This window comes from Haematobia irritans, chromosome 4 (genome assembly GCF_050003625.1).
Source record: "Haematobia irritans isolate KBUSLIRL chromosome 4, ASM5000362v1, whole genome shotgun sequence".
In the NCBI taxonomy this organism is placed as follows: domain Eukaryota; kingdom Metazoa; phylum Arthropoda; class Insecta; order Diptera; family Muscidae; genus Haematobia; species Haematobia irritans.
The window spans coordinates 172007237-172025508 of record NC_134400.1 but is presented as its reverse complement, the minus strand read 5'-3'; the positions used below and the strand labels follow the sequence as shown (position 1 = coordinate 172025508).

General features: G+C 33.4%; 1 long non-coding RNA gene across 1 annotated transcript; it reads right to left on the bottom strand.

Moving 5' to 3' along the window:
* Positions 1-2489: 2489 nt before the first annotated feature.
* Positions 2490-3761, bottom strand: LOC142236423 (uncharacterized). The gene is made up of 5 exons (XR_012722025.1): positions 3673-3761; positions 3438-3501; positions 2976-3041; positions 2771-2846; positions 2490-2674 (listed from the first exon to the last, which is right to left on the bottom strand). It is a non-coding gene; the product is annotated as an uncharacterized LOC142236423 (long non-coding RNA).
* Between the last annotated feature and the right edge of the window lie 14511 nt (positions 3762-18272).

Genomic DNA, 18272 nt, shown 5'->3' with positions numbered 1-18272 from the left:
ATCTTTCGTCAACCCTCCCGGTTTACATCTCTATTTCTTTCTCTATACTCTCTGTCGCTCTCTAAATAAAATCACAACATATATATGTCTACTCGAAATTTGTAAATTTATATATGTTTACATTCACACATATTATTTTTATGAAACATTCATGCCCCAAACATAATATATTCTAACATATTAACATATGTGTCCCAAGTTTAGGAACATTAAATGTTTGCATATATTAGCACATATTAACATATGTGTCCCAAGTTTAGGAACATTAAATGTTTGCACTTAAATATATTGTGTTTAAAAATTGTGCCCGAAACACATTTTGTTTATATCGGAACATATGAAAAACATATTTTTCTAACAGTGTACATTTTCTTCCACGGTGGGTTCACTTTTTTTTTTGGGTGTATATTAATTTTGTCATTCCACATCGAAATATTGCTCTAAGGCCCCATAAAGTATATATATTCTGGGTCGTGGTGAAATTCTGAGTCGATGTAAGCTTGTCCATCTGTCCGTCTGTTGAAATCACGCTAACTTCCGAACGAAACAAGCTATCGACTTTAAACTTGGCACAAATGTGTTGGGGTATGGTCTCTAACAACCGTGCAAAAACTGGCCCACATCGGTCCATAATTATATATAGCCCCCATATAAACCGATCCCCTGATTTGGCTTGCGGAGCCTCTATGAGAAGCATATTTCGTTCGATCCGGCTGAAATTTGGTATATGGTATTGGGGTATGGTCTCTAACAACCATGCAAAAATTGGTCCATAATTATTTATAGCTCCCATATAAACCGATCGCCAGATTTGGCTTACGGAGCCTCTAAGAGAAGCAAATTTCATCCGATTCTTTTGAAATTTGGCACGTGGTGTTAGTATATGGTCTCTAACAACCATACCAGATTTGGTCCATATCGGTCCATAATTATATATAGCCCTTATATAAACCGATCTCCCGATTTGGCTTGCGGAACCTGTTGGAGGAGCAAATTTCATCCGATCAGGTTGAAATTTGGTACATTTCTCTAGTGTATGGCCGATAACAACCATGCCAAAATTGGTCCTTTTCGATCTATATTATATATAGCCCCCATATAAACCGATCCCCAATCACACAAAAATCTATAGAACATTTATGAAGCATTTCATAGTTTGAGAGGAATATTTTGCAAGATCTTCCAAATTATTATGAATTCTAACAATCTACCAAACAGTAAAAAATCTGCCATTTTTGGTAAACTCGTGTTTATAATTGTATATAGCCCCCCATATAAAGCGACCCCCATATTTCAATTTTGGCTCTATAATTACCGCACAAAAGTTCATATCGGTTCGTAATTATTTCTTCCCTATATATACCTGTCAACAAATGAATATATACGTATTTAATCGACGTTTCTTTTGTCTACTATGTATCCCGCATGGACTAACTTACAATTTTGATGATGATGTTAAGAAGTTTTGAGATGCCTTGTCATCGGCCGCAACCCAGAACACAGAAAAAAAGTAGCTCGTAATTTTACTTAATCGTAGAAAATTGCTTTAAAAGAAGTAAAAATTTTACTGACGGCAAGACTGTCTTAAGGGCCAAATCATGGTAATTTTTACTACCATTTAAGAAAAAATATCATTATGTTTTATAAAATTTCACTGACTGGTATGAAAAAATTTTGTAATACGTGTAAGTAAAAATTTGGTTACTGGCACGAAAAACTGACCAAATCTTTGTAATTTCAAACTATATCACAGTACACCACTTTAAGTAAAATGTTTAACTAATTTTGAAAGAGTCGCGTGAACTGCAAAAGAATTAAAAATATTTATTTATTTATTAAAATCTTTATTATAATTACAAATTATAATAAACTAGCGTAACCCGGCCCGCTTCGCTGCGCCTTCCGAAGCGTATTTGTAGGAACATTTTGCGTGAACTTAGTCAACCAATTCGAAAAGATTTGAATTCTTTCAAACAAATCGGACTACTTGCTTTTTCGTAAAATCGGACTACTTGCATATGTAAAACGGTTCGTCTTAAAAAATGTTGGGGAGAGGGTGTACCCTTTCCTCCAAATTTTTTTAATAATGTTCTGTATTCAAGTAGTTGCACTGAAAAAACAGTGAACCCTTTTCCATTGCAAAATGAACTAAACTGTAGTAATATTGACCATGATTTAGCCCTTAAGATTTTTTTCAACTTGTCTAGTTTATAATTTTCTTAAATTTTAGTTCATCTATAACATTGTAGTTTAGTTCATTTTTACAACACCATAAGATTTATATACACCTACCAAGTTAAAAAGTCAGTATTATTTTGGTTTACTTGCTTATTTTGTGGGAAACCCGATAATAAAAATTGGTTAACAGTCTCTTTAAAATGTCGACGACTAGACTATTTTTAAATCAATCATTCCACAGTATAGAGAAATTAAATAATTAAAGGAACAACAAACCGTTTTACTATTATGAGAATTTTCATATATTAAAATTAAACTATCTTTAAGCAAAAGTACTTTATTATAAAAACTTATGATGAAAGTTCTTAATACAATGTTTTTTGTGAATAAAAATTATGACCACATGGAAAAGAGAGTAGTTCATTTGAACCCGCTGTTTGGACATTTTGACTTATCCTTTTTTTATTCATCGTAGGTAATTTTTTCACATATCTTGCTGGAAAAAAACTGGAAACAATAATGAAAATTAATAAAAATTAATACCATGTAATGAAATATAATTTTTAATTCTTCATTTTAGCTTGTAACTTACCATATTTGGGGCATTTTATCAAATGGTGTAAGGAATTCAACTTTTCTTTGGAAAACGTATCTCATAAAATTTGTACCTGAAACAATTAGAGAAATAATGAAGTATTCTAAATAAACTCATAAAACTGTGTTGTTATCGATGTGAAAGATATAATAAAATAAATATTCTAGTTGAAAGAAAGCCAAAGTTTTAATATAAAACTTACCAATTCTCTATTAAATTGTACGCTGAGGGGAAATATAAAAAGTTGTCCAAATTTATTTGGGTTACTCTGAAATTAAATATTAAATAAAATTATTAAATAACTTTTCAAAAAATCTAATGAAAAAAATAATAATATGCATAAAAAACCAAATATTCTTGATATTCCTAGACAGTCATCAAAATGACGACACGTAATTTCATTTTCAATTTAAAATGCATTTTAGTCTATTGGGAAATGGTAAATTTAAGTTATACTAATTCGACCGTTTTATGAATTTTTGTTTTATACTACTTAAAACCAAATTGAATAAGAAAATAAATGCAAGTTTGGTTCACTTTTTCGCTCACGATGAAAATTATATCGTCTTGAAATCAGCCGTAGTCAAAATGACGAAGGATAACGTTAATGTACAAAAAATAAGGATGGCTGTCCAGGGTTAAAAGAAAGTTAAAGAAAACTTACCAATTCACTATTAAATTACAGGCAAAGGAGTACTAAAAATTTGTCCAAATTTTAAGGGGTTATTCTGAAATTAAATATTTATTTTTACATTAAAAATATTACATTAGTTTCCAAAAAACTTAATTAAAGAAATACTAAAAGAAGGTATTAAAAACTTGTAATTTTGATGATAAAAAGGTCATACAAACGTAAATATTCTAGTTGAAAGAAAGCCAATTTTTAAAAGAAAACTTACCAATTCTCTACCTTTTTAAATTTGTTTTAATCCGTCTGGAGTTGCTCTGAAATTAAATATCGCTTTTACAACAAAGAAAAACATTAAACTGGTTTCCAAAAAAAAAAAAAAAAAATAATTAACAAATAATAATATACATAAAAAATATTATTTTCAAAAGAAAGCAATATTAAAAAAATACTTACCAATTTATGAATAAACTGTACGCTGAGATATTACAAAAAGTTTCCAAATTCATCTGGAATTGAATATTAATTTTTTACATTGAATAAAGAAAATTTCAATACACTTTAAATTTCAACATATTTTACTAAATATTCTTAATAACTTTTTTCTAAACTACCGATAATATATTAATAACTTTCATTTAAAAGGTTTAATTAACAAACACCAATATATGTCTCAAAAATCCAAAATATTCCATGTCTTTATATTCCCTTGTTGCATACCAGCTAAAAAGATGCAACAGCCCACGCCAACGCCAACTATACAACTGAAGCATGCCGAACAAAACCAAGCAAAGCCAAAACATTCCTACAACAACAAAAACACATGTGCCTTTATTGAAAACAACACCTCATCCAGCCAGAAACCATCAACGAATAACAAACACACACACACAAGCCACTAAATGAACAAAAATAAAAACAACCCCACGCTCATGTATACACAACAAAACTCAAGTAACATCATCTTTACATTAATCACATTCCACTATTCCGATAAAGATCTCTGTACTATGCATTAGTTCATAGCATCTGCTGACAATTTACTCTAAGAATAATATTCGTAAAGGCACACCAGTTTATGAACGATGAAACGTTTAACTTAAAATTTGCAAAATTTTCATGAAATGTTATCTACCATTTTTGACGAAAATGTCTATAAATTTAATTACATGTGAACTAAAAATATTTCATTGTGTAATTTTTTACCAACAATTATTAACTATAGGAATAGTCAGTAAGAAATTGCTATCCACTTTCAAGTTCATTTTTCGTAAAAAAATATTTTCTCATAGAAAAAAATCTTATAGTAAATTGCACTTATTATTTAGAAAATACTTTACATTTCACAAGTAGTTTTATAGCGTGACAAACGAATTTTTAACTACCAGTTAAGAAATTTTTTAAGGAAATTTCCATCGTATTTTGTAGGCCATGAACTAAACGATTGCTACTTAGAATTTGTAAAATTTCCTTTCGAGTAGTTAATTTTCGTTCAAGATACGAAAAATGAACTAAAATTCTGGAAAATTCTTGTAATAAATTATTGTAAAAATATTCTTAATTTTACGAGACACTTTTTTTTCTGTGTGGACAGTCTTCTATATTTCTTGTGAATTTTAAGTGGTTTGTCAAGGAAAGGTATGCTTCTCCTCAACATATCTGAATATTAAGCACTATATTATAATAACATACAAAGAATTACTGTTTCCCATCCAATAAATCGGAAAAAGCAAAAGTAGTAAAAAATGTTACCACATTAACATTTGCTAAAATGTTGGAAAATGATGCATCCTCTATGTTGGCTCCCAATTTCATGTAAATTTAAGTTCTTTACTAAAAAGAAGTCTGGCAGAAGCTTGTGCAAAAATAATAAAATTATGTACCGAGTTCCCATTTACGGACAACCCTCTACTTTCAATTTAAGAAAAAAAAAAAAAAAACGGACAAAAGGGAAACCACCTTCGCTCCACTCCCATCTGATATCGGACTATCACGTACCCTATATTAATTTCACAACTACTCAATGGTCCCTATAAATTCTATCGAAGTAAATCGACAAAGTTTATTTCAATTTTCCCCTTCCCCAACCAGATATCGAAAAATCATATACTAATTTAAAAATCATGTATCGAAAAGTGATGTAGCGTATCTTTTGTAAAAGTCCCAGAAAATGTCAAGCAAATTATAAGCCTAAAGGCAAATTATAAGCCGTCCAAATATCACAAAATCAGGTATTAATTAATGGTTTCTCTGTATGTAACATACTTAAGAGAAGCGGATGTCTCCCTATGCCCTTTTATTTTTCCCCGACCAAATATTAAAAAATTAAGAACCTGATATAAATTTCATAACCTCACCCATTTTTCCGTAAAATTTTAGTCGGGGGAGTTTAGTTTTGTTTTCATTGTACTTTAACAAAAAAGTCGGGCAAATGGGTGGTCCTCCTCCCCGACCAAATATCGAAAAATAATGTAGCGGATTTTTGTCTAAATGCCAACCCCAACATTCAATGAAAATTTCAAGCAAATCGCATAATTTTATTCCAAGTTTCAAAAAGTAGGGCAAGGGGGAGGTCCCCCTCCCCGTCCACATATGAAATCATCAGGTACACCATATTAATTCCATAACCTCACCGCATGTTCTCTGTAAATCTCAGATAATTTAGAGAATTTTAGTTTTTTCACTGTACTTTAAAAAAAGTCGAACAAAGGGGAGGTCCCCCTCCGCCACCAAATATCGAAATATAAAGTAGCGGATCTTTGTCTAGATGCCAACCCCAACCTTCAATGAAAGTTTCAAGCAAATCGGTCAACTTTGGTCTAATTTTCAAAAAGTCGGACAAAGGGGAGGTTCCTCTCCGCGACCATATGTCAAAAAATGAGGTACCCTATTTTCAGCACATGAGTGCCCCCCACGATCTCTGAAAGTTTCAAGTAAATCGGTTCAGCCGTTTTCGCGCCAACCCGGAACATACAAATAAACAAACAAACAAACAAACAAACAAACAAATAAACAAACATAATTTGAATTTTATATATATAGATATATTATAAAAAAAGCAACTAGCACCTTAGGCTTATCGGCTTAAAGTTAAAAATAATAAGAATAGAATTGTAGAAGTGTGATTAACTAAATTGAAGTTCAAAATTTGTCATAAATTACGAGCTACTTTTTTCTAGTGTATATTGCCCAATTTTACCAAATTGGGCTATCAAAACCTGCGAAATATACAAATCAGTTCACATTTATATATATTTCCCATATATATGTATAGCCCGATTTTGATATAGTCGGCCCCGGCCGATTGTCTACTTTACTCACCTGTTTGTTACTAAACTTAAGAAAATCACAAGCTGGGCACAATATCAATCAAACGACTAATGTATAGTCCTCGTGAAGGTATGTTTTCAGATGAGTCAAAAATTGGACTCAAGTGGCTTTTAAGTATCACATACTTTATCTCTTTCTTGTTTAAATTTGTGTACCATGGAAACCACTGTGCCTCTCTCGTGTACATGCATATCATGCATATGCTACTGTTTCCTCCAAATTTTAATACTTTTGCTTTTGTATTTTCTTATAAAAAGTATATTATGTTAAGCAGTTGAATGAGTTCAGTCTTAATGGTCCTGGCTGTTATTTGATCAAAATTTCAAAATGATTTCATTTCACTTTTGTTTGATCGCCCTCCTTAGTGGTTTTCGTCATTTGTCAAATGCATTTTCTCTTTCCATAGATATACACCAGACAACATTAGCATTTGTTCTCCATTAAGCCTATAAGACCTGGCGGAGTTTTCCATAATAACGTTTATGGCTAGGCCCTATCCGGTCACCTTTAACTTCTAGTTTAAAGATTTCCAAATAAATGTTTTTATTTTTTTTGGTTACATTTTTAATCGGTTTATATCACAACATTTTAATGTTTTCATTTTTCATTTGATGTTTCTCCTTTACATGTTCATAATCCTCTCAATAGTTTCATTTTTAATTCGAATCGCTACCGTCCGAGCTAATGGGTTATTTTTTTTTTTGTATTTTGAATGAGTTATTTGTAACAAAATCTATGAAAAACAAGTAAAAAGAAATACGAGGACAGTTCGGAAACTTCTTAGCCTAGTACAAAAAGAGCGGTATAAACAGAAACAAGTTAAGTGTTTTGGAAACTTCCATCTCTGTTATTAACACATGTTAAATTTTGTTTCGATCTGGCAACTCCTTCATATAGAAACAGGTGTTCAAAAAAGACGCATCCGCAATTTTTTACAATGGAAAAATTAGAAATGCGTGCTGTCATTAAATATTTACATAAAAAAGGTTTATCGGGACAAGAAATTCATAACGATATGGTGAATGTGTTAGGTGAAAGTGCTCCTTCATATGCAACAGTAAACAATTGGGTTGCTGAATTTACACGTGGCCGTACAAGCATTGAAGAAAAACCACGTAGTGGACGTCCAAAAACAGCAACAACAACAGAAATTGTAGCCGAAGTGCATGATATGGTATTAAATGATTGACGAATAAAAGTGCGTGAAATTGCTAATATCATGGGCATATCAAATGATCGAGTCCATTTAATTTTGCATGAAGAACTACAGATGAAAAAGCTTTCTGCAAGATGGGTGCCGCATTTCGATCAAAAACGCATAAGAATGAACGTTTCTCAAGCTTGTTTGGATCGTTTTAAGCGAAATAAAATGGATTTTAAGCATCGTTTCATAACTGTTGATGAGACATGGATCCACCACTATACTCCAGAGACAAAAGAACAATCCAAACAATGGATTGAAGCTGGAGGAAGTGCCCCAAAGAAGGCAAAAACAAGTCAATCGGTTGTTAAGGTTATGGCAACGATTTTTGGGACTTTAAAGGTATTATATTGATTGACTATCCGCAAAAGGGTAAAACAATAAATTCAGAGTACTTTTGCAAACTTTTGGATCAATTAAAAGTACAAATTCGAGAAAAAAGTCTTGGTTTACAACACAAAAAAATAATTTTTCATCAAGACAACGCACCAGCGCACAAGAGTGTTTTAACAATGGCTAAAATCAACGAATTAAAGTACGAGTTGCTTGACCACCCACCTTATTCGCCTGATTTAGCTCCCAGTGACTTTTACTTGTTCCCAAATCTAAAAAAATTCCTTGTTGGCAAGCGTTTTACCTCAAATGAAGATGCAATTACAGTTGTAAACCACTATTTTGAAGACCTTAAGGAAAACTTTTTTAATCAAGGGATAGAATTGCTAGAAAAGCGTTGGACTAAGTGTATTGAAGTTTCAGGAGATTATATTGAAAAATAAAAAAAAAATATTTTTAAAAAATTAACTATTCTCTTTCTCTTTCCGAACCGCCCTCGTAATATTAAGCGGTGCTATTTAAAATAATTTTTAAAAGAAATAAGATCGCCCATAGATATTCTCAGAGCGACCATATACTTATTTGTACAATATTCTCCTTTTAACCCAATATTGATTTGTCGACTTAATGTCGTAACGAGATGTTGCTATATGTCCTCAAACAACTATGCAAAAATTGGTCCATATCGGTGCATAATTATATATAACCCCATATAAACCGATCCCCAGTGTAGCCGACACATACACTATCAGCTCCCAATATATAATGTCAATTTGCATCCCTAACTTGTTAACGCTGTAATTATATATTTAAATGTCAATATATTCTAATTAATAATTGCGCCATTTTAGGCATCCAATTCTGCTGATAGTATCGCTTCATTGTGCAATTCCAGAACTTTTCCTTTTGCAAAGAATTTTTTGGTAATTTTTACAATTAAAAGTACATATCTAGAATTAAATATTCATTCGAAACATCTGTAAAAACTATAATAATTAAAATCATTTTAGGAATTTCAATATAAATACGATTTGTGAAATAAACCATTTAAAGAGAAACGTGTCGTCCTTTATTCAAAATCCACCGAAAATTGCTAGCGTGGAATATATTGCGCCAACACCCAACATTGAGATCTGGAGCTTCCTTGATGTGCAAATTTCATGCGATATGGTGTATTTTAGAACATATTACACCCCAGAAAGGGGCTGCTAATGCCAACTTAACTTTAACTTTTTTTGACATGCGGCTGACACATGAACCATGTTTTGATGCATCGTGTTCAATGGCGTTTGTGGCTGAGTGTGCTAAGGCGTTCTGTTATGGTGTCAACAGACCCCGGTTCAACCCCCGTTGGAAGCGAAGAAGTTTTTCAATTTGTAAAAATTAGATAATAATACCCATATTCATAATAATTTACTGACAGTTTATCGAATAAATTTGTATTGTAATAGTAGGTTTAAAGTGTACGTTAACTTTTATGAATATGGAGGTAAGAAAAGAAACAACATCTAGAACAATGCAACGGATCCAAAAATGGAGTACTTCCATCCTATGACAAGCCCATGTAAAATTCATTGGAGATAATCCAAGTTTGCACTAATTCCGAATAATAAATTGGGGATCCAAACTACTTTTTTGGAATCTATTTTTGATGGGTTATTAAACCAACCCTAAACAATAATCATGATTTTGTCTGCATAGTTAATGTTAGAAGATATAAGATCTCCTAAACAAACATAAGTTTCAGTTCATTTCAAACCAATATCCCCACTTCATGATAGAAATAAATACATTATAGATCTTCTAAAAAAATGTATTAATTTCTATCATGATGTGGGGATATTGGTTTGAAATTACTGAAACTTATATTTTTTTAGGAGATCTTATACACGCAAAGAAAAAAAAAACGTTTGGAAAACGTGTACCGAAAACGTTTTTTTTTGTTAGAGTTTTTTGAATTGCTTCGAAAAGTATACTCTTTTATCACCAAAAAAATTCGTTTGTTACAAAATATTTATTTTTTCAGTAAAAAAAGTTCTTTTTGAACCAACAACACAGTCCATTTCGTTTATACCAAACACTGTTCTTTTCTAAATTTAGGTCTTTAATAAGACACATTTTACAGTTCATAGTAAAAATTTAATATCGTAGAATGTAATGTTGAAAATTTTTTCGGAATCTTCCGATCATATCTGGAATATATGTAAAAAAAAAGAAAAAAAACTTTGGTCGAAGCAGGGATCGAACCCACGACCCTTGGCATGCAAGTCAGACGTAGCAACCACTGCTCCACGGTGCCCAACTAAATGTATTTTTCTGTTAAATAAGCTTTGTTTAATCGGCTCGTGGGCGCCGAAAGCTATGCTATATAAATATAACTTAGTTATATGGGTAATTGTCTATTGATGACAATAACGGCTACATGGCTCAGTGGATAGTGTGTTGGCTTACAAATTGCATGGTCCGCTGTTCGATTCTCCGTCCAGGCGAAAGGTAAAAAAAAAAATAAAAATTTATAAAATCGTATAATTTCTTCTACATTGTTTGTGTTACAGAAAAAGGTGCTAAGAACTAAAAAACTTCGTGGAAGTGGGAAAGATGTGAGGGAAAATGCAATTAGCCAGAAAAATATTTTTTTGAGTTAGCCTTTATGAAATTGTTTTTACATCCTGGAAAAGAATAAACGTTTATCACAAAAAAATATACTTTTCTTCCAAATACATTTCCTTTCAACGAAAACCAAATGAGAAACTAACTTTGTTTGTCTAAAAATTTCGTTTGGGAGGAAAGAATTATTTTTTTGCGTGTATGTAGGTTCACTGAAAAAAAAGCATACCCGGTTCCAAAGATTTTGTCTTTACTTTAAAAAATTTGGTATTAATTCCGAGCCAAAGAAGCGGAGAATACAAGTAAGTATACTTTTAAGACACAATTTTCTTTTAAAATCGGATTTTGTGTACTCGCTTCTAGGAAGCAAATTTTAATTTTTCGCTTTTTCAGCTTTTTTTCTTCATATGCTCAAAGTCCTTTAAAAACAAGTTAACGACGACTTTATTTTCCAAATTAAGACTCGACTTCTAGTAGAAATTATGCTGTGTTTCAAGTAAAAAACGTCTTTAAAATAAAGTGTTGAAAAACATGTCCTATATTTGAACGATTTTTTGCTTTGTAGTCAAGATGCAAAAAGACAATAAATTTAAAGACAATTTCATTAAATTTAAAGATTTTTTCTAAATTATTAAAGTCAAATTGACCTTTACCCAAACATTTTTTCTTTCATGTTATGATATCCATTTTTAAATCAAATCACTTAATTATAAGGACAATACGACTTCATTGAAAAGTTTATCGACCTTTGGTCAAGGAAAAAAACTTTATACTAGAGAAATGCGTCTTCTATGCTAAGCAAAATTTGCATTCGTATTTTAAAGACATGAAATCTTTGACCTCACGACAATATTTTTTTCAGTGTTAGGTTAGGTGGCAGCCCGATGTATCGGCTCACTTAGACTATTCAGTCCATTGTGATACCACATTGGTGAACTTCTCTCTTATCACTGAGTGTTGCCCGATTCCATGTTAAGCTCAATGACAAGGGACCTCCTTTTTATAGCCGAGTCCCTCAGAAATGTCACCAGCATTACTGAGGTGGGATAGTCCACCGCTGAAAAACTTTTTGGTGTTCGGTCGAAGCAGGAATCGAACCCACGACCTTGTGTATGCAAGGCGGGCATGCTAACCATTGCACCACGGTTGCCCTTATATGTACGATATTCTGAATAATATTCGATTCAAATATCTTCATCTCATTGTCGAAACATAAGTTAAAAATCTTCAATTCTGGATTCTTCTTTAAACAAACCAACATAAACAAATTCTCTATTAGCGTTATTGGATGGGTGTAGTTATGATTATGAGAAGAAATGTGGAATTCGGGATTAATAGGGAAATCATAACATGTTAATACCCTTGGTTGGCTCGCTTCTCAATAAAGCCATTGTAATAGTCAACTTTCTTTCGTCGTTTGTCTTTCGACTCCAATAAACATGATTGTTGATGGTCTTCACTAACTTTATTCCAGAAACGTTTGTTTCCATTTAGAACCAGGGTATTTAAGCGTCAATTCGTCTCAGTTAAATTCAGTTAAAATTCTGTTCCATTCGAATGGCTAGATAGATAGATGGATGAATGAATGGGTCTTCGTGGGTCCCTTCTTAGATATCCGCTTCCATTGTTTATTTGTGGCTTTGTGACCAAAACAATTTGTACATTGTTAATGTTATGAATACTTTATACAATGAATTATGATCTTTACGACATAATATTCCATTCGTATCTGGTCATACGTGGTCACTACCACAACAGTCGCAATACTCACACGGGAGCAAAAGGCAAGAAACTCACAAATATTCGTCTCTAGTGTTACTCGCTTTAATCCGTTGGAGTTGAATGGCTGGTCGGACACAGAGGTTTCGATTAAACATTGTATTCCACGCTCGCCGTGTTATGCTATGTTGGTGGCCAATGTTTAGTGGTGATCTTAGTGATGATCGGATGAATATAATGTAAAGTCGTTGCGTGGACAACGAAATGATGAAACGGCGAGTTGGACAATATTCATTGTGTTTTGGTTTTTTTTATATCGGACATTGTCTATTGCTAGTACACTGAAAAAACACATATCCGGTTTCAACGATTTTGTTTGCACGCAGAGAAGAAACATGATTGTCACAATCATATTCGAAGAGCACAATAATATGATTGGAGCTATTTTTGCGGCGACCATGTAACATTTTCACCTGCAACCATGTTGACTCAGTGAACGTGGTTCTAAGAAATATGTAATTGTCCTCATCTAAAATGTTATTATATTGATAAAAAGAATTTTGTTTGAATGAAAAGACAATGGTCACGATCTAAAATGTTATGGTATTCGTCAAAAATGTTTTTCTTCCAGTTAAAAGAACATGGTCACAACCTAAAATGTTTTGATCTTTATGAAAAAACTTTTTTCATCGTCGAAAAAGACGCCACGTGAGAAAAGAAAACACAAAATTAATTATATTTATTTGTTTTTATTTATTTATAAACTAATTCATTGTTTATTTGTGTTTATAATGTGGTGCAAGCAAACATCACATATATTTATACACTCTATTTAGGCTCAATTTCAACAATAAGTAATCATTCCATATTTACTTCGGGTCCATCAAATGTACCAATGCAGACATCATGTAACTGCAAATAAAAATAAATGATGGCATATATCAAAATGCAGAACAAAAAACAGGTACATTTTTATACCCTCCACCGTAGGATGGGGGTATATTAACTTTGTCATTCGGTTTGTAACACATCGAAATATTGCTATAAGACCCCATAAAGTATATATATTCTGGGTCGTGGTGAAATTCTGAGTCGATCTGAGCATGTCCGTCCGTCCGTCTGTTGAAATCACGCTAACTTCCGAAGGAAACAAGCTATCAACTTGAAACTTGGCACAAGTAGTTGTTATTGATGTAGGTCGGACGGTATTGAAAATGGGCCATATCGGTCCACTTTTACGTATAGCCCCCATATAAACGGACCCCCAAATTTGGCTTGCGATTGCTCTAAGAGAAGCAAATTTCATCCGATCCGGCTGAAATTTGGTACATGGTGTTGGTATATGGTCTCTAACAACCATGAATAAATTGGTCCATATCGGTCTACTTTTACGTATAGCCCCCATATAAACGGACCCCCAAATTTGGCTTGCGATTGCTATAAGAGAAGCAAATTTCATCCGATCCGGGTGAAATTTGGTACATGGTGTTAGTATATGGTGTCTAACAACCATGCAAAAATTGGTCCACATCGGTCCATAATTATATATAGCCCCCATATAAACCGATCCTCCGATTTGGCATGCGGAGCCTCTGAGAGAAGCAAATTTCATCCGATCAGGCTGAAATTTGGTACATGGTGTTGGTATATGGTCTCTAATGACCATGCAAAAATTGGTCCACATCGGCCCATAATTATATATAGCACCCATATAAACCGATCCCCAGATTTGAACTCCGGAGCCTCTTAGTGGAGCAAAAGTCATCCGATCCGGCTGAAATTTGGTACATGGTGTTAGTATATGGTCTCTAACAACCACGCAAAAATTGGTCCATATCGATCCATAATTACATATAGCCCCCATATAAACCGATCCTCCGATTTGGCTTGCGGAGCCTCTTAGAGGAGCAAAATTCATCCGATCCGGTTGAAATTGGGTACGTGGTGTTAGTATATGGTCTTTAACAACCATGCAAGAATTGGTCCATATCGGTCCATAATTATATATAGCCCCCATATAAATCGATCCCCAGATTTCCGGTCTATAGTTATATATAGGCGATCCCCAATCACACAAACATTGGTCCTTATCGGTTCATGGTTGCCACTCGAGCCAAAAATAATCTACCAAAATTTTATTTTTATAGAAAGCATTGTCAAAATGTTATTTCTATAGAAAATTTTATCAAAATTTTATTTCTATAGAACATTGTGTCAATATTTTATTTCTATAGAAAATTTTGTCAAAATTTTATTTCTATAGAAAATTTTATCCAAATTTTATTTCTATAGAAAATTTTTTCCAAATTTTACTTCTATAGAAAATTATGTCAAATTTTATTTTGTCAAAATTTTATTTCTATAGAAACTTTAAACTTAATTATATACGTATTTAATCGGCCTTTCGATTGTGGATGACAGTCTTCAGTAGAAGTTTCTTCGCAATCCATGGTGGAGGGTACATAAGCTTCGGCCTGGCCGAACTTACGGCCGTATATACTTGTTTCAATTACACTTTCCTTTTTTGTGTTCACATAAAACCACGTGCCACTTCTGAATAAATAAATTAACACAAAACACAGTAATTCCGTATTCTCCGTCCATTCCAAGTGACAACCAACGTACGACTGACGCGCAAAATGAAAATCGTGTGTACCTGCTCAATGTTGAAAAAAAAATATTTTCGCTGCAAAAAATTAAAAAAGTAAATGGTCACGATAACAATGTACGAGTTCTTTATGGCTATGGAATGGTTCTAGACATGTCTATCCGTAACCTATAAAAATACTTTTTTCCCTGCAAAAAAGTCAAAAAATTGAATGGTCAGGTACACGATTTTCCCGACCATGTAATGGTCTCAAATTCTATTATTTAAATAATAGAATATGTTTGCGGTATTTGAGAACCATTTATATGTTTATTGCCAACATATACTTTTCTCCGCTCGAAAATTATTTTTACAAAGACAAAATACATGGTTTTCGCGAGAATTACCAACTCTAGATAAGCATTAAATGGATGCGGCAGGTATGTCCAAACATGTTTTTTCTGTGCGTATGGCTTTGATTAGCATGGTATTGATTTCGAGCCAAAGAAGGGAGGAGTTGCACCAGACATTAAAATGTTCTTTTTGGATCCGGAAATGGATTAAAAGAACTTCCTGCGAAGTTAACATAAGGAGCATTTTTTGAAGTTGTGCCTTTTGAATAACCTCCAATTTTGTTTAGCTGGGTTGTAATATAATAATGACATTTCTTGATTAATTGTCCAAAAGTTAATAACCAGGTTACACGAAAAAAAATATTGTCGTGAGGTCTAAGATTTCATGTCCTTAAAGTGCGAATGCAAATTTTGCTTAGCATAGAAGACACATTTCTCCAATAAAAAGTTTTTTCCTTATATAAAAGTCGATAAACTTTTCAATAAAGTCATATTATCCTAATAATTAAGTGATTTACTTCAAAATAGTTATCATAACATGAAAGAACATCTTGACTTTAATAATTCAGAAAAATTCTTGAAAATTAATGAAATTGTCTTTAAATTAGTTGTCTTTTTGCATCTTGACTACAAAGCAAAAAATCGTTCAAATATAGGACATGTTTTTCAACACTTCATTTTAAAGACGTTTTTTACTTGAAACATAGCATAATTTCTACTGGAAGTCGAGTCTGAATTTGGAAAATAACGTTGTGGTTAACTCGTTTTTAAAGGACTTTGATATGATGAAAAAAAGCTGAAAAAACGAAAAATTAAAATTTGCTTCCTAGAAGCAAGAACACAAAATGGAAAGAGAATTGTGTCTTAAAAGTATCCTTACTTGTATTCTCTGCGTCTTTGGCTCGGAATCAATCCAAAATTGTTAAAGTCAAGACAAAATCTTTGGAATCGGGCATGCCTTTTTGTAATGTACGTGAAAATAAAAGCACTTAAAGCCAAAAATCCGAGAATTGAAATAAGAATATCTTTAAGACACTATTCTATTTGTGTTTGTTTTGCGTACTTAATTCTATGAAACAAATTTTAACATACTCGTTTCTTCAGTTTTTTTTCTGCAGGTGCCATCAAAGTGCTTTACAACGTAATAACGCCAGGCCGAAGCTTATGTACCCTCCACAATGAACTGCGTAGAAACTTCTTCCAATCACTACCATCGAATTACTTGGGTTGCGGTAACGTTTGCCAATGACAAGCTGTCTTAAACCTCCTAACACCAGCTGATTAAATTTTCAATGCTAATGACACAAAAGCGAGAGAATTAATCAAGAAAAATGTATACGACAAAATTCAGCATATGCTGCAAAGCCTCTTGAATAGTTTCAAATTTTGCCCATTTTTGTTGTCTTAAGGTGTGTTTTACTAAAAGCTTTCTTATTAAATGAAGCCCTCCTAAAGGCGGACTTGGGCATTAGAGGAATAAAATAAAATTTTGGTAAATTATTTTTGGCTTGAGTGGCAACCATGATTATGAACCGATATGGACCAAATGTGAACCGGTCTCTAACAACCACCAATTTTTGCATGATTGTTAGAGACCATATACCAACATTATGTACCAAATTTCAGCCGGATCGGATGAAATTTGCTTATCTTTGAGGCTCCGCAAGTCAAATCTGGGGATCGGTTTATATGGGGGCTATACGCAAAAGTGGACCGATATGGCCCATTTGCAATACCGTCGGACCTACATCAATAACAACTAAAGAGTGATACGGTCTAAATTTGGTCAATATAAACTTGACGTACTTCTTTCAATTTTGCATTTAAAAAAACATGAACACCCCTCTTTTTGAAGGTGTGTGTGTGTAGAATGTTGCTCCTATTTTGATTTTGGAATTCACTCTTCAGTTGTCAAAATGCCGTCCAAGCAAGAAGAGCAGCGTATCAAAATTTTGCTCGCGCATCGCGAAAATCCGAGCTACTCGCACGCAAAGCTGGCAAAATCGCTAAAAGTTGCCAAATCAACCGTTACAAATGTAATTAAAGTGTTTGGGGAACGTTTTTCGACAGCCAGGAAGTCTGGATCGGGGGGAAATCGAAAACCGGAAGCCGCTGAGACGACAAAGAGAGTTGCCGGTAGTTTCAAGCGAAACCCTAACCTCTCTCTCCGAGATGTCGTAAATCAACTGGGTGTATCGTCCACAACCATGCATCGAGCCAAAAAACGAGCCGGACTATCGACTTACAAGAAGGTAGTGACTCCAAATCGCGATGATAAACAAAATACGACGGCCAAAGCGCGATCCCGGAGGCTTTACATGACGATTCTGACGAAGTTTGACTGCGTGGTAATGGACGACGAAACCTACGTCAAAGCCGACTACAAGCAGCTTCCGGGACAGGAGTTTTATACGGCAAAAGGAAGGGAAAAGGTTGCAGATATTTTCAAGCACATAAAACTGTCAAAGTTCGCAAAGATATATCTGGTTTGGAAAGCCATCTGTACCTGTGGCTCGAAAAGCAGCATTTTCATAGCTTCCGGGACTGTCAACCAAGAAATTTACGTGAAAGAGTGTTTGAATAAACGTCAGCTGCCTTTCCTGAAGAAACACGGTTGTTCCGTACTGTTTTGGCCGGATATGGCATCTTGCCAGTACGGTAAAAAGGCCATGGAGTGGTACGCCGCCAACAACGTGCAGGTGGTTCCCAAGGACAAGAGCTCCTCCCAATTGAGAAATACT